The sequence below is a fragment of the Rhea pennata genome, chromosome 5, assembly GCF_028389875.1.
Source record: "Rhea pennata isolate bPtePen1 chromosome 5, bPtePen1.pri, whole genome shotgun sequence".
NCBI lineage: Eukaryota > Metazoa > Chordata > Aves > Rheiformes > Rheidae > Rhea > Rhea pennata.
Genome location: NC_084667.1, coordinates 36,334,593 through 36,362,133, shown reverse-complemented (window position 1 = coordinate 36,362,133; position 27,541 = coordinate 36,334,593). Strand labels below are relative to the sequence as shown.

The following is a 27,541-nucleotide window of genomic DNA, read 5'->3' as shown; positions in this document are numbered from 1 at the left end:
AATGCAGACCATTTGGTAGTTAGCAACACAACGGCTAAACTACAGCTTTGATGCAATAGTGCTGTAACTTGAAGATCCACCTGATCTGCAAATGTGCTTAGAGCTTTCTTCTGCTTTACGTAGCTGTTGGGAATGTTGCACTGTCTGTGTAAGTAAGTTCAGCTTGAAACATTCAAATATGATTGGTGTTTTTAGATTTTGATAGCTGCTAGTTCTTCTCTACAGAAGTAACCTTTTAAAATGTCAGTTTTAATGTAAAAATTTTATGAGAAGAAAAAGACTGGGTTTTTTTTAATACTAATTTTAGACTCCTGTATAGAGTTTGCAGTCAGCTGCTGTTGTCTCAGGCTGTCTTGGAAAATAAAGGGAATACTCACTATTATAAAGTGTGTACTCTGGACTTCAAATAGAAAAAAAATAGTTTCCTTTTAAATTTTTCTGTAATTGTTGCATAACTGCCAAAGTCATCTTCTGTCCTTTTACTTGTTGATATTTACCCTCTTTCTGCCTGTCTGTCTGTGTTTAACATGCGCTGGATTTCCTGGGAGAGGAGAGAACTCCTCTCCTCTGAGGAGGTGTTCCTCTCGGAGAGGAGTCATGTCAGGTACATAAGATTTCACGTTGTATTCTGTAACACAAAAAACTTACAAATTAGGCGCATGGTTTGTCAAATATTTCATGTAAAACATGGTTTAAATAGTTTCTCTCTGAAAATGATGCAAGATTAAATTACTTATAGAAGATCTGATAATTTTCTGTGGTCTAAGTGCTACAGCTTTCTCTGTAACTTGTCATATTGTCTAAATTGCTGTGTCATATACTCTATTGCAGAGGTGACACTGAAATTCAAAAGAAATAGAAGCTGAAGCTCTATTCCCCTCTACAATGTCCCTTGTTTTTCAATCAGAAAAGCAGCACTTGTTTTGACTTCAGGAGCTGCCTGTTCTAACTCACAGCTGGAGGTATGGTGCTGCAGCAATGGTCACCAGTGATGGGAAGGGAGAGAATAATGAATTAGAAAAGAAAAAAAAAAAACAGAAACAATAGCATAAAAGCCCCTCAGGACTGAAGGCAAGCACTTATTTCTTTTCTCTGTCAAAGCTCTGGTATTAATTGTGCACACAGGTGAAAAAAATTATAAAAGAGAAATGTTCAGATTTTAAGTATCAGCAAGATATATTTGGTTTTGATATTACCTCATATAGAAATAGATTTTCTGTATCATCTTCCAGTTATGTTTCCTAAAATTGTGTCTTTTTGGTCATGATTCTTTTCAAAGAAGTAGCAGAGCTAAGACTGTTCATTTAATTGTAATAAAATGTTGCCCTAAAGTAGAACAAAAAATATTTTTTTTTACTAGTTCATATAGAAAAACATATAAATGTAATAATATTTTAACTATAGTTTGTATAGATCTCTCCCATTTAAACTCTATGCAAATCTTTCATACTGCAGGGCAAACAACTGCGAGACTATAATGTGCAGTGTAGCAAACATACACCATAAATTTGGTAATCATACTTGTGAGTTCATCCTCTTTCATATGAACAATCATGAAAAGGAAAAGGGAGGAAAAAGGACGCATAATAGAATTAGGAATATCAGTGTGTAAAACAAAAGATTGCCTTGATCTTCTCTACTTCTCTGTGCTAAAATTATTACTCCTGCCGGATGCCAATCATAGGCTGTGAGTTAGAGTGGAATGTGGGAATATTATGGAATCAGAACTCCTTTCAGATGTACTCCGTTATTTTAAAAATCCTATTATTTCCTCATATATTTTGGGTGATGAAATAAGGAAAGGACCTTTTTAGTGGGGGCAAGAAGAGATTTTACTGCCCAGCTTGTTCATTTTAACCAGCTGGACTGATTGCCACTGTTTAGAGAAACATGGGTGGGAGGCTATTTTAAAAGAAAATGAAAAAAGCATTTGTTTAACTGCATGGCAACAAAAATATTTTACCAAGTGAGGGCTGACTGTGCATCTCATTATCATAAAAGGTGCAGGGCTTGGGGAAAAAAATAAAATGATCTAGCTATCTAGAATTTAAGATAATCACTTTCTATGGGATTATTTTAAACTTTGGTATAACCTTTGGAATTTAACTCTTTTGTTTCTGGCTTCCCTCTTCATGCTAATCTAATCCGAAGTAGTCCCTCAGAAGGAAGCATTCACCAATACTTCCAATCGCCTGCAGACATTAGGTGGACGTTCCTGGTGTTCTGCAGGAGTCCTTGAGCTCTCTCCAGCTGTGGCCACTCTCATTTTCCCCTCCTTGAGCTCTGCTTACTCTCCTCTCTTGTAGGAAGTGTCCTTTCCCCCTCTCCACTCACCCGAGACCCCTGCCTCCAGCCTGCACCCTGCAGGGTCCTCTCTGGGGTACTAGGGCCGAGACGGTGCGGCAGGTTTCCATTTGCTCTAACTGGTGGCCTTTGAAGACAAGACTGAAAACAGAATTGCAATGGTTTTGCTTAAAAGTGAATGTATAAATACACACACGTGCGTGCATACATGTATATGGAAGGTCAGAAAAATGGTGTTTGTAAAACCCATTTGGGATAATCACATCTTTCACAAATGTTGAAGAAACAAATTAGTTATACAGCTTGTTCTCTGTGGTGATCTGTAAAACTTTTATAACCATGCTATCTTGTGTTCAGTATACGTTACTTACTGCTTTGTGAAACATTAAAATGATTACAATAATGTTTAAAAATTATAGGTTGTTGCGCTTACTTTTAGTAAGCATTACTTTGCTTACTTATTAAACAACTTTATTACATCAGTCCAGCTGAGTGAGCAGTAGATATTTTATAAAGATTTAATTATCTCCCCAAAATATTAATACATACCGAAAATGTCATATTTTTGAAGTCTATTATACTAAGCTCTTCAAGGGTAAAATTATAAATGAATCTCCATACAGTGGTTAAGAGTATCCTCTTACTAACAGGCTATATATTTTAATTCCACTCTTTAGAAATGATTTAAAATCATCATAATTGTAAGGATATAAAAAATGACTGCCCAACAACTGGATGGTGCATATCATTAAACTGGGACAGGAATACTTTTGGAGGGATGTTTAGCATGTGAACATTTGATATATGAAGCTTTGAGGACTGCAGTGAAGGTGCGTGCTTACCGCACCTTCGAGGTCCGAAACGCTGCGTGGCACAGTTCCAGCAAGATTTGTCAGCTTGAAAGCTGTTGCAGCTGGAGCTGCATTTCGGTCTAAACCTAGGAATGAGATGTACAGGATGTAGCATGTAAACAAAGTGCACTCACTGTCCTGACTCGATTAATTTGTCTGTTCTGATCCAATTGATTGTAATACAATGCAATGGGATAACTGGGGCATGGGGTATTGAAAGCCCTAACAGTGGAGAAAGAAAAAAAATGTTGATTTTTTAAAAAGTGATATCTGTTTCAAACTCCTTAAGAGATCTCAAAATAGTTTAGAAAGATGATTTACAATGGTTTTGTTACTCTTGTTTTACAAATGGGTAAACCAAGGCACAAAAAAGGAGTTAGCATCCCAGGTGAAAAGTCAAAAATAGTCCTTACTCTTCTGTATTCCCCCTTCATTAGACAATACTGGCTGCGACATTTTAAGAGCAGGAAAACTGTTCGAGGTGCCTAGCGAATTATATTTTCAAGTGGCATTAAAGTTCAACACATGGCTATCCTTCATATCTGAGAAAGATACTGTGTAATTGTATATGCACAATACCTTTCTGTGTATAAGCAACTTCATGTTGTTTTTCATCAGCAGACTTAGATCCCGTAACAGTTACAATATTTGGCCTGGCTTCTCTTGAAACTAGCTTGTGTTTGTGAACTGAGATGCAAGCCAAATTTGCATAAGGATAATTTTCCTTTCACTTAAATTGAGGTAAAATTTTCTCATAATTTGTGCAGGCCACTTTTGCATGCTAGAATTCAACAGTATTTATTTGATTGAAATAGTCATTAAATACATTACCTGCATTTGACAGGTAGTTTTGCTATTGTATATAATATGGAATAGTTTATCAACTTAATTTCTGGTCACTACAATTAAAAGGACATGTTTAAATCAGTGATTGATTGCATAAATCAGTATTCGCTTGCGTAAGACAGTTTAGAATACAATAGCCCTAACATTTATTAAAATCTAGTGATAACAGCTAGAAAAATTGAGTTGACTGCTTGTATGGTTTTGATCCAACATTTATCTAGTTTAACTTCATGACTGAAAAAAAAATATTGACAGATGTGAAAATTGAAGTCTACGATCGCTAAGTGAGTTTAAGAAGTTAAGTCAAAAGTCCATTGGTAAGTTCCTATGAGCAACAATTACAAAACCAAAGTGAGTAATTTATAAGGGTTTTGAGCACTAAGTGTTTTTACAGTATATCACAAACCAGATGTGAATGAAGTTTTGAAATTAGTTGGAATATATAGGATAGCAAAAAGACTTAAACAGTAACAAGAATTTCTAGTGGTGAGTAATTAATCTAATAAGTGACTTTAAATCAAATATGCAAGTTGATTGATCTGGCAGTTCTTAGGGCTGAAAAAGAACTACTTTGTACAAACCAAATGCAGGCTTTTGGAAACCCAAAGAGCAGGCAGCTCTGCTTTCTCTCATCTGAGAGATATCCCAAGCTGTGCATGCGGTGATACCCGTATGGAGTGACTAGGTGGAATAGGATGCAAGGAACCTGTAAAGAGGATACATGGAAAAAAACAGAGATAGGATGTGCAAACGAGACAAACTTAAAGAGCTGATACGAGTGCTCAGAGATGACTATGTTTTTTGTTTCACAGTATATAAAGATAGAAAAAAATGCTGGTCTGTACAATCAATGCTAGAAATTGGGCACTAGTTGGTAACCTGAAGAATAGGATTGGGTTCCATTGTATGAAATTAATGTTTCAGAAACTCACATCCGTGGATACCAAAGGCCCTTATGAGGAGCTGGTGCCAAAGTATCCATTATAGAAGTGGTGAAATAGAAGCAGTTGATTTGCAGAGAGTCACCATCTGTGACATACTTTCTGCAATACTTTCATACTTACTGGGGCTTCGATCCAATCAAGAGTGAAAATTGTAAGTTAGCCAACTAATACTGTGATAAAGCATCACAACATCCTTTTTGAAACAGAAAGACAGTGATATATTACTAAAATTGTGACTAATCTGTGAGGTTACTTGCTTGAGTAGAAAAACATTAGAAGGAGCCGATTTCCCTTTTCCCCTTCCTTCATGTCTTTGGGTCATATCTGCTTGCATTTATTACACGGAAATCTCAATGACTTATTTTCCTAGAAATACAGTTAATTCTGCTATGCATCAGTGCAGGGCACATTGTGACCTTTTCTTGGGTGCATGAAGATGAGAAAGTGAATTCTCTTTTCTGCTCTCTACTGGCCACCAGTGCTTCTGGGCTCAGCAGGACAAAGCGCTGTAGTTACTCAGAGATGTACGCTAACGGCCCAGTTTGAACTGGTCATGTCTCAAAGGCCAATCAGGGTCTCATTCTGCAGATTGCCAGCACGATTACTGACTCTATAGGGCTGCTTTGCTGGTGTTTCCCTTGTGCCTTGCCATGAGTTACGGCTGTGCCAGCCACACTCTGTCAAGACTCCTACACTGAAGTCTTAAATTACTGGATTACAGTTGTTCTGTTACATATTTTTCTATGTAATACATGGATATTCAGCAAAAACCTTGGGACACTAAATACCATATTCACGTAGGCACAGATTGCTTTAACGCTGACTGTACGCAGACACTACCTGGACAACTCTCTAGCTGCTAAAGGTGAAATGATGCAGATAATTTGCTATCTAAGCAGCTCCCATCTTAAAGCATGAATTCACATTCTGCGAAGGACACTAATGCAGCTTTTATTCCTTATTCACTAAAAGAGCAATAGCATGTAGCGTATTTCAAGGAACAAGTACAACGTTGGGGGAACAGTGCGTTTGCATTGTGCATATCAGTGCAACAGCCATTGCGAGATGCCTTTAAAATACTCTGTTAGGTTCAATTCTAGAAACACAGTATGTGCACAGCTACAAAGGAAAATAATGAAAATTTCCTGACTGCAAGTTTTAGAGGATAGAACAACCTATCACCCTGCACAGTCTGTTTTCCATTAGATGCTACTGTATTTGTTTTATAAATAAACTTAACAGTGTGCTTTTTGTCTCACAGAGGTGGGGTTTTTTCATAAAAGAATAACAGTGAAGAGGCAAGCAAGGAATATTACTGGATGATGCATATGTCTGTGAAAACAGGTTCTGATATGTTAAGATTCGATTATCTTGGCAGGAAAGCACTCAAGTTAAAAAAAAAAAGTGGTACTGGCTGATGATAGTGGTATCTGCTAGTTGTAGAACACTATGGTGAAATTCAGCATGTTTTCAGTCAAATATAGTACTGCAAATTGTATTAATATTTTGTTCACCGGAATTCGTTTACTTGTAGGCGGATCAAATGTTTGACTGATAACTCACTAGAAATAGACTATTTTTGCAAATAAACATGTTTTCCTTCATTATGTAGGTAATTTCAGTGATTTATACATAATTACATTACTACTTTCTGGGCCAAAATGTGAAAATTTTTTCCAGGATAGGGACTATATGCTTAGCTAGCGTAGTGGCACAAAGTGGCAGAATCTGGCCTGTGCTTTGTAAAGTAGAGAAATTCAAAGTGCTTGACTCATGGGTTTGAGATGAAACCCTATCGTCATTTCTAAATTCTGTTTGCTGAACGTGGCCAGTTTGTGGTTTATCTGGAGAGGATCTGAGTTGCGCATTTGGTCGAGTAGTGCTTTGGGGTACTTTGGGGTTTGGAATCACTCTTAGTACCATGTCCCTGGCCTACTGGACTTCAGAGTGAAACACAACGTGGTAAGAGACAAAAGTCACTGCAAATCCCCTCTGCGGTATGGTCGCGAGGGATTGACTGCAGGACGGGAAGCTCCTGCAGATGAGCTGCCGTCGGGACCTACCCAGCTTCTCGCTCAGCAGCTCGCCAGTCGCAGGGGCTGGGACGCAAGCTGCCGTGCGCTGCTCCGGGCGCAGGCCGGACCCTTACGGCAAAGCCTGTGAGTTACTGCCGAGAACTCACTTCTCGTAACTGTTGAGGAAACAACGGGTCCCGGTGGGGTCGATCCTGACCGCCCAAGCGACCCTTCAGGAGTTGTCAGTGCAGCAGCCTTTCTTGCTGCTTGTTACCGGGGCCCTACGCTGGCACGGCCAGCAAGCTTTAGCTTCTTCCTCGGGGCCACGTCATGTGCCTCCAGGGGCTGCGGGGCATTGCAGCTTGCCAGAGGGGTCGACTCTGTGCTTAGACAAGGTTTGCTTCTTTCGGATGGTGCAGAAGAATAGTAAATATTTTTGCAGCTATGATTCCCCAAAAGAAGTCGGTTTTTTATATATATATATATACATATATATATATATATGTATATATTTTCGGACTAGAGAAATTTATCTGAAGTTTCTTTCTGAGAGAGTAAGAATTTTCCACTCCTTGCTTTTGTCTGTGCCTCGTCCGAGTATCACCTGGCCCTCGGTGGTTTCAGATGTTTTTCTCTTCCCGTGCAGGGTCTGAATGGGCACAGACTTCTTTCCAGTTAACATACAACAATCTCTTGTGCTGACTGCTGAACTCTGATCTTTGGCTGGATGCACGTTTGTTTCTTTAAGCCCATGTGGTGCAGAGTAGACCTGGAGTTGGGTAATTCATAAGGGCTGGGTATTATTGTTATTATTACTGCTACTTGAAAGGCTCTGTATTATTTTGCACAGCAGTGCGGTCACCTGGCAGCAGGTCATTAGCATTTTAGGTTTCTTTCCTTCACAACAATGCACAACATGCTAATTAGAGGGTTTTGAAAGCTAAGCAACCTGTTTTAAAATCAGACATTTTAATTTGCAGCTTTAATGGCTGTATTATAATAACTGGCTTTGCTCGGGGGAGAGGGGGAGAGAGGCCCTTCTCATGTTCCAGTAGCAAGGCCCAATATAACAGAGGCTGACAAAATTAAAAACCCCATAACGTGACCTTTGCCTGGGATAAAAGGCTGTTTCATAACAATTTCCTTTTGTTCTTTGTTTAAGCCATTACTCCAAAAGGAGCCTCCGATTAATCTAAGTAAATGCATCATTACAGTCCTAATCCATGTCCTTCTGTCAGTGTCTGTTTTAATTAAATAAGAAACACTAGCAGAAAGATATCACGCACAAAGCTGTGATTGGAGAAAGAGGGTTGTTTGATCAGGGTGAGATTAAAAAAGGCTTTACTGTTTTGTCCTTTTGCTCTAGATGCCATAATGTAGGTTAAAGGAGGAAACCTTGCCTAATAGTTTAACGCGTTGCTCCCTATTACAGCATTAAAATAACCAGCTTTACCAGCAAAACCATTTCAGTCATCCAATTAATACAGAACATTCACAGACAAATGGACAGCAACTTAGTTTGAATAATTTGACACATTAATATGTTTCGGACCGTACACACAATCAGGCAGAAATTGTATTCAAATGCAGTCTCTTTATATTAAATAAGGTAAAACTACTTATGAATTGATGTGCTCTTTTTTCCTTACTTTTTCTTTAAGTGACTTGTGACTCACAAGTTGTAAGCATGATCCACTTCAGGCCTCTTATGTTTTTAAATATTTTTATTTCTTACAAAATCATAATTATTTTAGAGCAACGAAGAATCCATTTAATAAATGTTGTAGCATCTAGCTGGTTAACATAGCTAAAGCAATGCATATGTAAGAGACTCTTCCTCAAGGTAGTGTTTCAGGATCCCTGTGGTGAGGGTTTTCTCCCATATCCAGGCCATTATTTGATGTAATGAAAAGAGAAAGTGTGCAACACAGAGATTGTTAATTAATTTAGCCTAACAAGATGAAGATAAATGAAGCAAAGCATGGATTGAATGAAGCTAGAGGTCTTATTTACAATTTAATACTTCTTTATATTAGGCATTTTTCAATTCACAAAAGAAAAGATTCTGAGTTTAAAGAAAATGTGTTGTGTGAGTACACGCAAGGCAACTTTACGTTATGCAAGCAGTTCTGAGGACTGCTGAAAATGCCTTGTCGGTTAACCTTTAACTTTAAGTTTTTGCCCTTTTTGTTCCTTTTAACTTTTTTTTTCTCTTTTTGGTTTACAATATGTCGATAAGAATAAGAAAAAATTAAAATGTAACCTAAACAGCAATTTTTGGGGTGCTCTTTCAAGCCCAAATTCTGATGTTTCTTATCATTTATATTAGCCTAGAGTCATAGCCTGTTTTTGTGCACTTCATATGTAGCAATCTGCATAGGGAGAGGTAATTATAAAAATACAGTAAGACATGACTCTAATTTCTGTTCCAAAGTGTAAATCTAGTGTTGCTTACATGTTCTCAACTGTTCTGTGGCAGTGAAAACTGGGATAGGCATCCAGGATGCCATCATTCAATAATAATTAGATGCAATAAAACTATGTTTTTTGATTTGGGGATTTTTTTTCCTCAAGATCATGTTTATCGTCCACATTTTGTGGCAATTACAAATGAGGCATTTCACTTTTTCATTTGTAAAAAAACAAAAGACATTCCAGAGACATAAAATACTTTTTCTTCCGAGTTCCAGTTTTAAATAAACAGAATATCCTGTGCTAACAGTAAGTTATGAATTGCATCAGTTGACTCGCTACCTCTCTAGGTGTATTATTCCATTTCCGCACTACAGAGTTAAAGGCATAGTTCTGTAGAGAAGGTGAAGAAAAGATCAGTCCTTTTCAATATCCATAAAAAACAAACATAAACAAAAAAGTCCTGTGTTGTGATGACGTATGTGTACCTCTATCAGCTTGATCTATCCCCCAAGTTATGAACAAATATATAAAGTTGTTAATATTTTTTTAATAAAACATCGTTCTTTTAACAGATGAATCGGATCTGTCCACTATTTGACCTTCTGTCATTATTTCTGTCTGCAAAGGAAATGCCTTCCTTCCTTCTACAGTAGCTAGACAGGACAGCATTATCTAGTGTCACTTCAAGCAGTGGCCTCTACAAATAGCATTATTATGGTCCTTATGTTTTTATCTTGGAGGTCATGAACAAATCCGTGCAACTGCTTCTAAAGATTTCAATAAATAGGACTTTTTATCCAGACAATTGCCTTTTATATTACTTTTAAACAAAACTACTAGTCCATCAAGAGTTTCAAAAGGAAAACAATTCTACAGAGTGCTGGTATGGCAGCACAGACCAATCATTATGGCACCCATTCTCCAGTCCTTTATTTTTCAAGTCCACAACAATAGGTTGTTGATTCAATGGACAAGACCAGAACAATTAAGTTCTCTGTTTAGCAGCAGTGCAGCATTTTAATGCCCTCCTCTAATAATGGTCTCATTATTGTTATTCTAAGACTGGGCCTCAGGAGGAGGAATATTTGCTGGAGGTACGTCATTATTTTGCAAATTTCGATTAGCTCATCATGTTGTCTGTACTGTGAAAATCGTAGCTAATTAGGGCAGTCAGTTAGACTACCAGCTTTTGAGCTTATGAGTTAAAAGGTAGCACACTTGATAGGCCAATGATGTGAAAAAGGTAGTAAAAAGGGGGATTAGAGCTGTTGCCGTAGTAACTCTAACTTCCATCTGTGCGGGAACAATGGACCTGTGTTTCTCCTCCACCTTGGTGTAAAAATTGGTTTTGTTTTGAAAGGACAGGGCTTTTTTATGACAATCTGGAATTCAGCCTACCGAGGGTGGCTTTAGTTGTTAGGAGAGACCGTTGGAGGACAGGAGAGAGGGAAGGCCGTGGCGAGCCTCGAGGACACGAGAGGTCATTGTCCGGGAAACAACAGCGGATTGTTCTGGCCTATTATTTCTGGCCAGCCACAAACTCAGGTGATAGAAGAGATACCACCGGCTTAGCCAGGTGAAACAGGAGAGGGGGGTAATGCACCTTCTGTAGGCCACAAGATAACTATAATTTGCCTTTATTAAACAAAGTTGCATTTATTTGTGACCATCCTCTGAAAGGGGCTGTTTACTGACTTACTATTGCAGCCTGCTTTGTTCAGCACTGCCTCTGTAGGCCATCACATCTCTGGGAAGCAATCCAATGTGTTAGAAAATGTTGTTTAAGCTTTCTTCCCATGAAGAGGAGCCCCCAGGAGTACCACTGATGTGATACTCAACAATAAATTTAGTTGTTGTAGCTTTCTCACATTATTGGTGTTCTTAAAAGGTTTTCCTTCAAACACACACTGAATAAAATTAGCTATAAATATGAAATAAATTTGCTTCAACACTTTATAGCATTTTATCATAAATTCTACAGCACATATCATAGAAAGTTTACAGCAAACTATATTAGGTACCACAGTAGAGAGAGACCTACAGTCATGTGAAAACAGATTTGCTATAGGACTGCTCTTTTGCAAGGGGAAATAGATAAAAGTCTCTTCTGTGCCATGCCATAACTTAAGGAGACTCTGTCCCTTTATCTGCTGGAAAATCCAAAGCACTTCAATATTATTTATTAAAATAGCTACAGCACACTTTCATCAAGGAAAGCTTTTCTGTTAGTCAAAAGAATTGTAATCTCTTACATTTTTCCTAGAGTATCCCAAAACCTAAGCTGGTATTTCTCAGAAAGGAGAAAAAAAAAAAGAAAAAGAAAAAAATGCAAAGCCTCTCTTTATGACTTTTCTGTTTTTGCAATGTGATGCCTCAGTCGTCCAGGCAACAGCTTTCTTCTTCTTTCCCTCGTCTCTCCATCCACAATCAAAATACACCCCATGGTCCATCTTATAGCCTCAAAACAAAGATCGACCATATTGGGTTTTCTAGAATTTTTCACCTTCTTATGCTAGACCTCTAAAGCACTTTCTTTTTATTTATTTCATGACGGAGCTGCCAAATTGTGTTGCATTCTTATAAAATTGGCAAAATGTGAGTAAAATTGGCTACTGATATCTTTGAAAAATAAAACTACATGTAATTACTACATATCCCATCTTAAACTATTCTGACCTTACTTGAACTCCCCTTTTTTGCTATTCTGGGCCTCTCTTATCTCATTTTTACTCCTGGCCACTCTTGCTCTTGCTTTCTGACAACACAGATGGATGGCCTTGCACACACTGATAGCTGTGGTAATTTCTCAGCAAACTAAAATAATAAACGATGTTATTTTGAGAGCTCAGCAGGCGTGTGTCATACTTGCATGTACGCTGGAGCTGCGAGGTCAAGCAGTAGCTTCATGGGAGCGTGCTGTCCTACGAGCCATGGGACTTGCCAGCTTTCAGTTTGTTGATGCTTTGGTTTACCAGGATCTTAGGTTTAGTAAATCGAGTCTTTAGGAGAAACCAGTTCTTCTTTTTGGTGTTACAGGCATTCAGTTTTTTAAAACAATCTATTCTTCAGCTTTCTTTTTAGCTCTTAATTGTCATGTCTGTTATTTTCCTGCTAACATGAACTGGACAGGGTAGGCTGCATAGTTCAAAATGGGAGCCATACAAAGGGTTAACCAGCAGAGAATTGCAAATGAACTATCAGGAAAGTTGATTATTAATCCAGCAAGAGAGAAAATATCCTTCCAGTTAGCAAGAATTAGTACCTGAAGAGCTGATAATATTGTTCAGCCCGTCGGTGTGGAATGGCAAAGTCAGGTAAGCTAGACATCTTCTCAGAGAAATAAAACCTTTTCGTTCTGTTTTTTGTTTTAGGAGAACTTAATTTCAAAAGGAATCTTGGTTGAATTACGTAAGCTATCAGCATATGAAACAGTGTATGTTGATCCTCTGTTTTCCAAATGAATGAAAGAAATTAAAGCTCTTTCACACTGGTAAGAGGAAATATGTGTTAGCTATGCAGTGTGTTTAATTGTGAAACATCTTAACGATTCTTTACTAGTCTGTGTTTGAGTCTGAGAACCGATTACAAAACCTGAAGAGTCCTTTACAGTTGCAAGCTAATATATTAAGTAATTTTTTCTTTAGTTCTGCTTGAGCATATTGTGGAAGTTTATGGTGACTTTTATGTTGCAGAGCTCTTTCATTCGCAGAATTTTTAGACTGAAGTATTCACACTGTATGAATGATTTATTCAAGTTTGCTTTAAAATATTTTGAGTACATTTGTGTTCATTTAAAAAACATTTTTTTGTGGGATTTCAAAATCTGTGATCTAGGCATAGAAGGAAATGGATGTTTGGTAAAATGTACCGCTGTGTTTATCCAGAGAAATGCAGACCAAACCATTAGATCAACTGGAAATAATCTTTGTGTAATTTTACTAGTTTTGCTAAAAACTGGTAGCTCGGTCTCAAGAAAACTTTGAAATTTCCCTGCTATATTTGCGCTGCTGACATTACTCGATAGGTATGACGAACACTATTATTTTTTCAATATAATCTTCAATATTAAGTTCAGTATCTGAGAGAGTATGATATGTTTTAAATAATAATAGTCTAACACTGTAGAAGTTGGAATGCCTGCATACAGCATTTAATGGTTTTTTCTAACTCATTAGATTATGTGCTATTAATTATATTAGTAGTATTCTTAAAAAAAAGAAAGATTTCTGATTTGCTAGTAGAACAACATTAAATATGTATATAATGTTACTACAATACTTGTCTAGCAGGGTAAGAATTGGCTGTCTCCAGACTTCAGCCTCTTTCTCTGAAGTAGCCTCAAAGCCACATGCAAAGGCTGTGGTGATGCAAGAATCCGAATACAGATAAAAACTCAAAGTCACCCAAATCTGAAGGCTGAGCCCCTGTAGCAATTCAGCTATACGCGGTAACCTTTCATGAGGCATACAAAGTAGGAAGAAGCCTTTTGATTTTGAGAATGGGATTAAACTAAGGCCTAGGGGCAAGGCAAATTCGGAGAGAAGGGGAGGGGAGCCGGTCAGGAGAGTGGAAGGGGGACTGTGCCTGCGTGCCAGCCCCCTGGTCGTCGGTGCGACTTCGGCCTCTTCGAGCCGCCGGCCAGCTTTCTGACAGGTGGCTCCTCCTCACGTTAGAGGAAGTTGAAATCCCAGCATTTGCTGGCGATGCAGCTCTCAGGGCAGCAGGCGGTGGCGTTTAGGAAGCTATGCTAAGCGTTCGGGTTCGGGCAGAGGCAAGGAACTTCTTGTGATGCATTTTATCCCAGCACAGTTGAAGAGAACGGGGATGTCAGGAGGAAGGTGCTTTGCCTGAGTTGGAGCAGTAGGATCTCGGAGAGATATAAAAAGAGCAACAAAACCAGTGTTGAAAAATTATCACACAGAAATAATATATGTAGAAAAAACAAGATTGTAATTAGAGGAGGAAAGTAAGAAACTGATTGGCGAGTCAGAAACTGATTAGAGAAACAAAGTTTTCCACATGTTTACAGAAAAAATGAAAGTTAAATTAGATATGCTCTTTTAACTAGTGTTGGGGCAGAATGCTTGCTTCAGACTGGGAAAACTAAACCTAAAATTAGGAAGGAGCTGGCAAGTGAGTTTAGCTCAAATGTTTTCCTGCACGAGTGACCCTTTGGAATGCTCTGCTTGGAACATCATCAGGAACAACTAGCGTTGTTCTGCTGGAAAACCAAATGCAGCTTGCCATATACGTATTCAAAAGGATTAAAAGGGTTTGTATTTTTTTGTGTGTACTAACCCACAAATGCAAATTGATTGGATTCGGAAGTATTATCTCAGGATTTGTTGCACTTGGTATGCATATGTAATGGTGATCTAAGCTTTAGTGCTGTACTGGTTAAAATGACAGACTTTAATCAATAATCAGTTTAACATCTATTTAAGTTTCAGCTTATTGGCAGAATCTGAAAGGATCAAACACTAAATGCATCCTTTTAGAAATCAGAACTAAAGAGAGACAGTCTTGAAATAACTCCACAACTGTAAGCCAGTATGAGTTAACTGTTAATTTGGCTATAATAAAAATATTATTCTTAAACAAATTGGAAACAGAAGATGTCAAGCAGAAACTGTCCTTTTGTGCCCATTCCAGTGACCCACTTCAAGCTCAGTGATACCATATAGTGCAACCCCTGAAAAAAGTCCCCAATAACTTGACATGATCTTTGCTTTTGTGACAGTTGTAGTGTCTTAAGAGTCTATTAAAAAAAAAGGAAAAAAAAAGAAAAAATAAGTTTGACTTGGTTTGACATGTCTGGAATAGATTGATAAGAACATCATCTGATTTAGTGGAACTAGTTTGCCTGAGCAGGGTTTACATGTTAAGTAAAATGCTTGCATTCTCATTTGAGGCAGAATGTGTAGCTCTCTGCCTGTTTAAAGGCTTGAGGCTGAGAAGTGATGAAATTCCAGAGCAATTTGCAGAGATCTCTGCCTAGCTGCCCATGCATCCTGAAGCACAGCTGCAGTTTTGGGGAGCTTGCTGAAGCAGCTTACCTATCGCAAGCAAGCAAGCAGGCAAGCAAGGCATTCTTGTCGCTGCGTGGCCGAGGCAGTAAGAGGTGAGGGCGGGTAAGGTGGAGCATAATTATCTACAAGTTGCTTTACTCTGTACTTTATAAAAAGCTAGTGGTAACCGGCAAGGAACCTGCCTGCAGAAACAGATGGCCAAAGGGAATGTCGGGCCAGGGTTTCTAGCTCTCTGGACCACACCTCGTCCATGATGCCAGTACTGGAGAGAGAATGTGTTTCAGTTCATTAGGAGCTCAGTGAGGCTATCTGGATAACACTGAAGTATTTTATAAGATTCAGTGTAAAGCTGTGTAGTTCAAGGAAGCTGATGTCCTATTAGCTATGGCTAAGGTCAGTTATCCACACAATGAGGAGGAAACTCTTTCATAAACAAGTAGATAAATATGGTGCAGCTGGTGCTTAGCCATGCTGCAGGCTGTTACATTACCAAAAGCTCTCAAGTCATGAAGAACTCCAGGCTTTTACAGAGCCCTTACAGAGCGTAGGGTGGCCAGGGCCGAGGTAAAAGTACAAGGCTGTGTGACGAATGAAACAAGAACAGGTTTGGGGCTTCACATGTAGGCATCTATCTAAACAAGGGCATTAAAGGGAGGCTATGGAAGAGTTAGAACTCTCCTTCTGGAAGAAAATGAATTGCTTCTTGTCACTTGTTCCTTCTCTGATGATGTAGAGAGAAGCCTTTTAAGACTTCTTTTTGCCATTCGGACCAGTATTTTTACTGTCTTACAGACAATAATTATATTTTAAACAGCTGCAAAGGAAGAAGAGCTTGAAGAATTAATTGAATTATGTGCTGTTAGAGGAAAACTTTTTTTCATTCCTTTTTTTTCCCCATCAGAAATAGAAGTTACATGTGTTCTTTATTATATCAAAGATGTTCCAGCAGTTATTATTTGTGAAATAGTGTATTATTTCTTGAAGGCACATCATTTTATTTTCAGCTACTAAATCCTGGAGCAATCAAACCTGCATCATTTTTCACCATCTGTATACAGTTCTGTGGTACCAGTGGGTTATAGTACGTAACATCCAGAGAACTGTAAAATGTAATTCCCTGACTGTCTTCACTGTACAGGCTTTGTGTTTTTATAGCCACTAGAGGAGACTCTGTTGGCATTCATCATAGCATTTCTTCCAAAGATAATACAAATCAGAATTTATGCAGATACTTAGTTATTCTGGAGCCTTTAAGACAAATGTTTTAATTGCAGTAAAAAAGAACAAATGAATTTCTCTAACTGTACTAGACGAGTTTGTGAGAGCCAAAGGACAGTAGAACGACTGTTGTCCCACAGACGGGTCTGTTTTACTAACCAGGCTGGTGAGCTGGTGATTTGCAGGTGTTCCGTGCCGGAGGCAAACGGAGCAGCGTTGAGAATGAGATGGAGAATTGTCAGTGTGCTGTGGGTTAAATTGGTCAAACGAAGCAAGCTCCACCGTGCCGGGAGAAGGCCAAAGCAGGGTACTTCAGCAGCAGCTGTAGCACGCAGATGCTGCTACTTCTCAATGACCTCAGGAGAGAAGAGGATCATACTTTGGCCTCTCTACCTCGGAACAGGGATGAGTAACCTAGGCAGGATATGAGAGTTTATCTTATATCTAAGAGTTAATGTGTATGTGCAAACTTCCTAGCACTTTACAATGGGGGAATCATCTATTTAAACCTCAGTGAGAACTGTAGGAAAATCATAACTGTTTGTGTTCACTCATTTTTTTTCAAAACAGACTTTTCATCGTGACCTTATTTGTTTAATTTCAACTTAAAGATGGTTGCTTTACTTTCCTATTAATTTAGATTTAAAAAACCCATAGGTATAAGCACAGATTACAATTTTTGCATGAAAAATGTGAGCTAAATCACATAAATCTGTGTTTTTTTCTTTACTGAGGCAAGCATTTAGCATTTATTGAAGTATTATGTGTGGTTTACTAGTGCGTATGCCAGATTTTTCTTGTCTATGACTTCAGAATAGACTACATTTTTCTTTGAAAAAAACATTTTTAGTAAGTTGTTGATACTTTTCTTATTTCTGCTTTTCCCTTCAGTTATAGTCTGTTTAAGACTATCATCACATTGTAGTTGCACAGTTTTGAGGGAAAACAAAGTAGCTGCTAGTGACCCCATGAAAACTGTCTGTTAAACCTGATTACTAATCTACAGTGTTGTTTAATGCAAAGGCCAAATCAAACCCTGCAGGAAAGAAACACCGTTTTGTTTTAAATTCCTCTTAGGAGAGGAGCTGTAAGCGAATGAGTAATATTGTAAGTAATAACGTAAGCGAATAAGTCAGTGCATAATAAGCCTCCTTGTTTGTCAGGATTCAGGTCTGGGTATTTGGTGTATACATGCCTAGGTTTTCTATATTAAAGGAAGAACTGGCTTTTGGGACTGATGTGATAGTCAACCAAAGCAATAATCAGTAACAGCAGTACTGTATTGTTTGTGGCTAATATTAAAAATGTTTTGGTTTGAGGAGGATCAGATTCTGCTTTGAGCTACACTGGTATAATTCTGAAGTTAGCGTGGAGACTTCACTGGGGCTATTCTCTCTTACATCCTCCAGATGTAAGCCAGAGTTGTCATGTCCTCTGTCTTTTGCTGTCTGCTTTTAGCTGTTCATAGCAAACAGGTGGAGAGAATAAGAAGTGACTATTTTATCTGCTAGGATCAGTAGTTTCTCTGTTGCACGAAAAATGTAATTTTTCCATTTTCCTAAAACAAATGCTTTCAGGGAATAAAATAGAAAGGAGGATTGGTGCCAGCAAATAAATTACTGAGCCTTTTCCTGAATGTTATTTGCACTATCACATTGCTAGCCTTTAAGGGTAGAATCAACACACCTTAGGTGGCAGATGATCATAGAAGTCTAAGACACAAACTTGCCTGCACACTTTCAACAGCAGAGAGGCATATATAGGAAGAATGGTTTACTTGTGTAAGATTTCCTCTGTACCACTGAAACACCATTTATTCTTAGTTGAATTTTAATTCATCAGTGGTGGTGTTCTGATTTTACTTCTGCACCTCCAGCAGCGCAGCAACTGTTTCATTTTAAAAAAATGTGCCCATATATCTGAATATATCTTCATAAATTATTAAAACCATATGAAATTGGTTGACTGATGCCAGCCAAGTCTAGAGAGACTGAAACACACAATATGCAATTGAAAGAAAAAACAATGTTTATTTTTGTTAAAAAATCTATAGCTTTGTAAACCTACACTGTGGTTTTTAGACTTGGAGTAGGAGGTGATCCCTCCTTGGGAAAATCTGTGAGCAAAGATTGTCATCCTGCAATGTGATATGCATTATATAGCCTAATAATTACTAGAGTAACTATTTATTATAGTCCTCATTAGTAACAGATAGCTTTGTGGGTTCTTTCCATAGCAGGTATATATGTGCCTGTATTTCTTTATGGGTTACAGATTTTATGTATATATATTTATGTGTGTGTACACACATACCTAGCGACATGCGTTTTGTCTCTTAGTTTTGTATATTTCTGTGTATGTAAATAAGTGGGTATATTTGCATATATGTGTATGTGACTATATACATCATCTGTCTAAGGGACATTTATATACATATGCATAATAATAGCCTATATTACTATAATATTATTATTAGGCACAAAACTTCGTTCTTGCATATGTGTATATTGACTGGTTTATATACCATTCTACTTTCAGAGATGACCTTCTAGAATAAAGAAATATACTATTTCTAATTTTAAGCAGATAAGGAATTGGGCATTGTACATATTCACTTATTACCCAAACTATATACAAAACTGGTTTTCAAGATTATAGAGATCATTCTTTGTCAAGTTGACTTTTTAAAAGGATTAAAAAAAAAAAAAAAAAAAGAAAAGCATTGTAAACCAGTTTCCTGGCAATATCTGTAGTAGTAGCATGCTCATGATCTCCTTGATAAACTCTCACCATGGCTGGCTGATGTCCCTTAACTTATCTGCAAATTTGGAAGGTAATTCCTCTTCTCATTGCTTGTTCTGCCTTTTCCTGAGGGATACCATAATCCTTTAATTCACTGTTATATTCTGAAAATTGTAATTGAACCTAACCAAAGAGCTTTCAGGTGCTTAATCAGATTTTTTTTTTTTTTAATTAGAGGGTTCTTTTTTATGATTTTATAGATTTTATCTATGTTTCTTACAAATATAAGCAGGTATTAATTCTGCTGTCTGGTATTACTGCTACTTGGTGGATCAAACCTCTCAAGTTAGAAGCAGCGTTTATCACTTTTCTGTCAAATAAGAGTTAATAAAATATGTGTACATTACAGCTTGTACCTATATAAAACCTTTTCCTACATCACTGATGGAAGTGGACAAGTAATGAACCCTGAAGTCATTTCTTTTTGTTTAGAATCTGAAAAATATCCTTTTTGCTGAAATATATTTCTTCATACATTTTTAAAAAGTCATATAACAGATGTCCCCTTAATATCCTCTATCAGTCCATAACTTTACAGAGAAATATAGTTGAAAATCTAGAGAAATTTAATCCTTTGTTACACAATATTTTAAATTAGTGTTTAGAAGAACATTTGTGGGTTGAAAATTACCTATTAAAAATGTTACAACATGCGGTATCATAACTTTGGCTTTTGGTGAATATAAGATATACTACAGAAACATGGAATGAAGAGTCTGAACATGTCATAGATTCCATTGTAAGAAAATTTTAGCTCTATAGGAGAATATCTAAGAGTATGGATAACTGTGAGAGATTCAAGTAGGCCATTGATTACACTGCTTACACCTTATTATAGAAAGGTATTTTGGTACAAACTACCAATTGCTGTCCTTTTTTATATTAGAAATTGCACTCTCACCTGCTAAGTAATTAAGGTGAGGTATTTAACGTGAAGTATAGATGTTTCCTTTATTTTGTCTTATATGCAGAGACTAAGACTTAAATGTTAATTTATTATGAGGCCCCAGCTCTGGACTCTCATTTGTGTTTTGGTCAGTGTATTCTGTTCTTTTTTACTCCCCATGCTTTTCTTGCTACTGTAAGGAAGTTTTTTATTTCCAGTTTGCTTTTTCTGAAGTGTGTTACACCATAACGATCTGGGCAGCCAAAAAGGCTTATTTATTCATAAAATAGGAGAGGCACCTGAGGCAGAGGTATATATTCATCTGTATTTCCAACCACGTGCCATGGTCCTGCTCTGAATGCTAGGACCCGATAGTCTCTTTCTGACGTAACTGCTGTTTTTCTGGTATCACTGGAAAAATTTTCCTCCTGCCAGGAGAGCACCAACCCACTGAACTCCTGAAGAGGTGTGTTCCCGAGCGCCTGAGAGCCCTGACTAGCGCCGGGGAGGCGAGAGGCTTGGGGTCCGTTTCGCTTGCAGCAGCTTTGTTCCCACCTAGTAACTTTTCCCAGTCGGTTCTGTACACTCATTTAGACAGTCATTTACTCTTTCTACTGGATGGTTTTGGGCTCACTGGTCATGTATTATCATTTCAGTTTGCAGATTTTTTTTGTTTATGTTTATGCGATACTATTAAAGCAGTTGAAGGGCCAAGTCTTCTCTCTAGACCGTGGAGTGGTGTTACGTTGATTTTGAGGAACCTAATTAAAACCATTCCGCTCTGAATGAACACCTGTACTTCACTTATAAGTTATATACATCAGACTGCCAGGTCAGGCACATAATTTTCATAGTTTAAAAATCCTGTGGGATCAAGATCTCTGTTGCTTTGGTTTATCACCTAATGGCCCTCGCACGGTGCCAGTTTGGTGCCGGCGGGTAGCGAGCCGGGTGTAATTGTCCGACCTTTGTTATCCCAGCGTGAAGTGTGGACCTGCCCCTGCTGCATTCCTTGGAATAAAGAGACAAAGAAAACCAGGAAAGAAAAGGAGAAAGGAACCCTCTCCACTAACCGTTAAATTGTAGGGTGATCTAGAGATAAAAGCAGAATCTCTTTCTTGCTTTTCAAATATTTGCCTGGCCTTCAAAAGATATTTGCCTTTTGTGTTTACTTTGGATTTATTTTTTTGGCCTACATGCAGAAAGAGAATGATACATTAAAGAATAATGGACAATAGAGGGAAAAATGCTCTCAGCTTTCACATCCAGCCTGTATTTTCCACTTTTTTTTTAAATCTTGTCTACTTTTATTTAAATAAAAACTACTGAGTGCTGCAAAGGGTTTTGAATGTGAAAGTATCAGATGAAGTACAGTACAAAAAGATTATCTACCAGTTGGCAGGCTGTAATGAGAATTGGTAAAGAGCCATTTTCTGCTACCAGCCATTGGGACCCCAAGTTCTCCTGGTGTGTGGAAGAACGGTGTAAGGCTTCAAAAGCCAGTGTTTTGCCATTCACAGATTTGCTTTTTGCTAGTCTGAAAGAGGCAGGTGAGGTATGTATCTGGTCCGTAAAGTCACATAAATCTTCCCAAATGCAAAAGGAAAAGATGCTGTGGTTGCAAGCTGAGGTCTGCGTCATATAATCTTCAGTTCTATCCTTCTGTTGGGCATTAGGGCTTCCTTGGAGCCTGCATTGCCCCTCGTGGTTTTTCTGTCACTGCGAGCACAGTATTTCAGCAAGTTTACGTAAAATATAGTATGATTTTAAAGTTCCTATTCAGGAGGAGCAGCACCTCGTAATCACTTGTCCTGAGGGTCTCTCCTCTGTTCCTCAAAAGAGGCCCCTTGTGCTGTGGCGTTCGCCCAGCACCCATCATACTGCTTGTGGGTTTGTTGGTAAAGAGCAGAGCAGTTCCCCTTCGGTGCTCCTTGTGGAGACACGAGGAGGAGATGCTCCCCAGATCTAATTATTGTAATAATGTTTTTGATGCCACTCACTTGAAGACAATGTGACCCCATGATTTAATTGAAGTATCTTGATGAATGTGCTTTAAAAATGTATATTTTTATAAGATATAAATATATATTTCACTACATGTATGTCATAAAGCTCTTAGTATGTTACAGTTTGTGAAAATTACAGTCAGTTAATAATGTGTCAGCTCCCCACTGTGTGCTTCGTAGGATACTGAATGGGTGTTACATGATTTATTTGCTGGATTTTGCAGATTTTCTGTAGCGTGTCAGATGCCTTGCTGATTGCTTGGTGAAGCCTAGAGCATGAGCTCCCTCCTGCAATGTTTATTTTAAGTCATTCTACATTTGCTTAAAAGTATGACAGTCTTAACTTCAGAAGATCACCTCCTCAAAACTTCTGTAAAAACTCAAATATTTTTTAGTGAGGGTGTTGTTTGTCTGTAACTGAGATGCACATGGGCATGACAATAATAATTTACTTCATAGTTCCTAGAATTATGGAGATTGGATTGTTAGTGAAACAAATGCATAATAACATTGCTAGAGTGATAATAATCCTACCAATAATTAATTCACTTCTCTGAGAGTTTAGAGGAAAAAAAACTTAATTTGCATATATTGACACTGTCCATAGTGTGGTTAGAAGGATTCTCTCTCCTTTTGCTACTTTTATTCTTATGCATTTCTTTGACCTCCTCATGTCTTACTCTTTTGTTAGTAGAAAGAACTACTAGGCCATATTGATGGGATGAGGTGCTGTTTCACACACACAGATTTAGGAAGTGGGAATGTCCAGTTTGGTCTCTCATTTCTCTTCATTCATTTTCTTTATGGTGATTTTTTGTGCCATCTTTTAGGATTACAGTGGAGCATTTCTGTTTGGATTTTAGTATCTGTGAACTTGAAGATCAGTTAGAAGGCATAGAAATGTCTATTTTTGAAATGTATAAAATCCTGAAGGTGACTGATGACCAGAGATAAAAATTATTGGAGTCCTAAGGTAGAAGGCTGTTTGAGCAAGCCATAGGTCTCTGTGCTGTTCGATCATACTGCCATATAATTTACTATGTCAAGATAATGTGGTTTAAATTAGGTGAGTACATTTCTATGTGACTTGAAGAACATCTGAGAGGCACAGCAACATGTGTAGCAATTGGATTTAACAGGCAAGAAAATTAAAAGGAGTTTAGAAAAAGAGAAATTGTCCAAGTTGATTATTTAAGAATTGAGGACCTCAGCTGATTCCAGTGAAAGTTTCTGATGTGATTCCGTTTATAGGTATAATGTACATTACTTATATAATTTGTGTATATAGTTGTTGTACTTGCGTGTACTATCAGTTTTGTCTTGAATGAAATATGTAATTCCTGGCTTTCAGATTTAAAACTGTGAACACAGTAAAAACTCAATGAATTCAGGCAATAAAAGCCCCATAATGCAGAGATTTTGAGAATTTCCTTGCAAGTGGAAGGATTCATTCATCTAATGAAAATGGCAGAAAAAGAATGTGCCAGAGTTGCCACAGATCGTTTCATAGAGTGGACTAGGGTGTAATCAAGGCATTTTTAGGATAGTCTGGAATTTTGAGAGGGGTAGTTAAGAAGGACTTTTGAGGATGAGAGTTTGGGAGTCTCTTCTTGGTTTAAAGTTTACCTTTCTTGCTGTCCTTACAGATCAAAATTTATTTTGCCTTTTTTTTGAGGGAGTGGGGGCATTTGAGCATTGTGGGCAGTATTTTATGAAACTGTACTGTAAAATGTTTCTTGTATGCAGAATAAATTGGTCATATTCTTTCTCTTTTGTGTTTTTCCCTGTTATAGATACGTTTAGCTATAGTTGTATTGCTTTGCGGAAGGTGAGCCACCAGTTTTCACAAGCAGGCTGGCTCAGCGCACTGCTAGGACCCTCTAGGGAACTCTGCAGTCCTGCAGGAAGTAACATAATCTCCTAACGTATTTGTATACTTCCAGCTCCAGAGTGAGAAGCCTTGAAATGTTAAGTTTACAGCAGGTCATTCATATGACACTTGTGACCAATACAGAGGAGGTGCTCCCAAAATCTTCTCATAGCACATCGTAAGCAGAAATCCTTTCTCTGCAGTCTTTCAGTTGGTCTCCACGGCAAGTGCTCTGGTAGGTGCTGGGCATGTCCTGAGGCCATGTCAGACACGCTAATGTGCCGTCTACCGAGTCTGAGTGTAACCTGGCACCGTGCGTGTTCCCAAAGTGCGGCCTGCCCTCCCTCCTTCCTTGCCTCCCTCTGTGCCCCTAATGACTAGCACGGGGTACAGGCACCCGGAGGTGCTCTGGGCACATAGGGATGCTGTTATTAGCCCTTCAGACCAGAGGGGAGCACAAGTGGGGCCCCCAAACTAAAGAGGCTGCTGCATTTAAAGGACGTTGCAAGTGCTGTTGCAGGCAGTGTGTATAGTGCAGGAACCCTGGGGAGAAATGGGTGTCGATTCCCTTCTGGTGGTCCGGTGGCTGTGAATTCTGCCTAGAAAAGCTGCTCCTTAACAGACTTTGAGTGAAATCCTGAGTCTGCTGAAATCACTAGGCACTTAGGCGCTAGTTTTATTCCAGCAAAGGTTTCATCAGTATTTGTATTTTGCAGGTTTAGTGTGGGAGAAAAAAGAAATAGAACAAGATGAATGTGACTTCACATTGTGAAATACATTCTCTGCTAGCTTCATCCTTCTCTTGCTCCCATCTGGGTAACTGTAAATGATGTTCTCGGTTAATAAGTGTGTACTTTGTCTAAATTGCATTTATTTTTCTTTTGACATACATACCATTTTGCTATTAATCATCCCTTTCTACTCCTTACTGTACAATAAGACACTATTATGCTGACGGAACATATTTAGTCTTCAGTATGTTGGATTTTAGTTCGGTTGTTGCTTTCTTATTTCTTTTTGGAATATCCTTCCTTATTGGCTCTTAAATCATGGGTTAAGCCTTATTGAAAACATGTTCTGTATGTACTTCTTGCTAGAGAAAAAAGTTGTTTTGAGGTTATAGGCTAGGCTTACACAAATACTTCACTACACAGTAAAAATGCAGAGGTTTTCTATATGTTATCTATAGCTAGAAATTTACCCAATTACTCAGCAGCACATCATAAGAGAGATGCATACTATGTTCATGTCTGTCAGTGCCTTAAGTCATCACTTTGCAGCCTTTTTTAAATTCTCTTTTTATTGAAACTAAGAAACAAAACAAAGACAAAAAAAAAAAAAAAAAAAAAGCAAAACCAGCATCAATTAGATGTCAACATGACATCAAACAGCATAATGTATCATAAAAATAAATGTACGATCTGGTTACTCAATGATTTCTGTCCGTATGGCATTTACAGAGAAGTAAAGAAAAGGCAAATAGCTACACATCTGCGTGGAGAAAAATACCCAGTGTAAAACTGGCCGTAGTGACAGCACTAGTAGACTCTTAGCTGAGACTATCTGGAAATAAATAACATACTGAAAGGGAAGCGAGGTCACAACAGGCTCGCTCTTAAATGTACTTGGAGTTTTGTACAGTGAGCAATGTACAGGTTGCGTATGTTTTTAAAAAAAATGACTTTAGAAATGGAGATACTGTAGTTGTTAGCAGTGGTTGCAGATACGTAGATGGGTGTGTATTGAAACTGCATGCAGCCCTATGCAAAAATGTAATTAGGAAAAAGAAAAAGAAATCTTTAGAAATAAATGTGGCTATCTGTTGAAACTATTAAAGGAATAGTGACTCCAAGCCTATTTCTGTATTTGCTGAAAGACATATTAAAAAGCCTCTTTGTATAAGTGCTAAGCGCATAGAAAACACTGAGAATCAGTTAAGCCTCTAAAATAATAATCTGGGAATTCCATTCATTATTATAGTAAAGGGCATCATAACTTTATGGTAAGCAGGGAAGGGTGGGAGAGAGGTGGGACTGTGGGGGTGGGAGCTGGAGAAAGAAAACCCAGAAAGATCCAGAAACAAACACAGTCTCTGTTACTTGAATTTGTTGTTCATTTTCAATGGAGTGATAACTGCAGCAGCTCAGCCTGAACAGCCTGGCTCGACACTTCCCTTTCTAAGGAACTTGGATGTGTTTCACAGCTTACATCTGGACAACAGGGTATGGGAAAAAAACCAACAACCCTGTGAGTTAAGAATGTATCACATATTCTCTGTGCATTACTTAAGACCTGAGCTTTGTATGTGAATATATACACTCACACAGACCCACACAAACATATATATATGTAGATACAGCTACCTATGTACACACACGTGTTCAAATGGGTATAAAAGCTAGTTCCACATAGGGTTTGTCTTCTTCTTGCTGTTAGGCTGAGTTCCCAGGTCTAGCACTTTCCTCTCCAGAGATGCACAAAGTCGCCTGTCGGAATTTGTTCCCCTTCCCCACCCTTTATTCAAAGGTACCTGAAATCTCCTGTTAATTTTATTGCACATGTACCTGTGGGCCTCAAAGAGGGCGAGAAGTAACTCACTAGACTTGGGAAGTGGTACTTTCTGTGAGAGCAGGGAATAACTAATGAACTCCTTATCTTACCGTTTAGTGAGGCCACTGCTTGATATTCTCCATGTCTCTGGAGGACCATGTCTCAGGAGAATATCTCAGTAGCAAAATGCATTTTCCCCAATATATGCAGCTGGCTATTGTGGTAAAGAGTATAGCACAGAGCCTGTGGGGAAAAGCAGCTCCTGTGGGCAAAATAGCAGTACGTTGAAACCTCAAAGGAAACTTAAGAAGGGATGGTGTGAGTGTGTGCGTGTATGCATTTAAGTCTGAAGCCAGAAAACTATGAAGGCTATGTGGAACATTTCCTGGAGCTTACCACTAATAAACCTGGCGGGATTGTCAGCCCCGGAGTGTCCATACCTTCGTCCTGGGCCTCTGCCAGTGCCCCTGGACTCGCCACATATTGCTTCCTAACCAAAGGGTAGAAGCTCTTATCTGCCTGTATCTTCATGCAGGTATTTTAGCACTGTTTCTGCTGCGTATTCTTGCCCGTTCAGGAAGGGCTGTTTGGTCTCCAGGTGTAGTGCCCCTCTGTTTTTTGGAGGTTGCAGCATAGAGTACTAGAAGAACTCAATATTTATCGCTCCGTTTTGTCCTTATTGCTTCAGGCCGTGAAAGGCTAGAAGTGGAAACTATCATCTTAATAGTGTGATTAATTCATATACTCGTTATTTTGGGTGAACTAAGAGTAAACCACGAACTGCCATATCCCACAGTATATTAAA

At 38.3% G+C, this 27,541-nt stretch overlaps 1 protein-coding gene across 13 annotated transcripts in view; it reads left to right on the top strand.

Moving 5' to 3' along the window:
- SOX6 (SRY-box transcription factor 6) overlaps window positions 1-27,541 on the top strand; it is a 366,958-nt gene that overhangs the window by 96,899 nt on the left and 242,518 nt on the right. Inside the window, exon 1 of one of the 13 annotated variants that reach the window (XM_062576043.1) lies at window positions 12,257-12,689. The exons of 11 other annotated variants lie outside the window; for them this stretch is intronic. The gene's annotated coding sequence lies outside the window, so the exon portion shown is untranslated. Of the gene's footprint in view, window positions 1-12,256; window positions 12,690-12,757; window positions 12,866-27,541 lie in introns of those variants that run through there. One more of the 13 variants, XM_062576049.1, reaches the window with a different exon arrangement.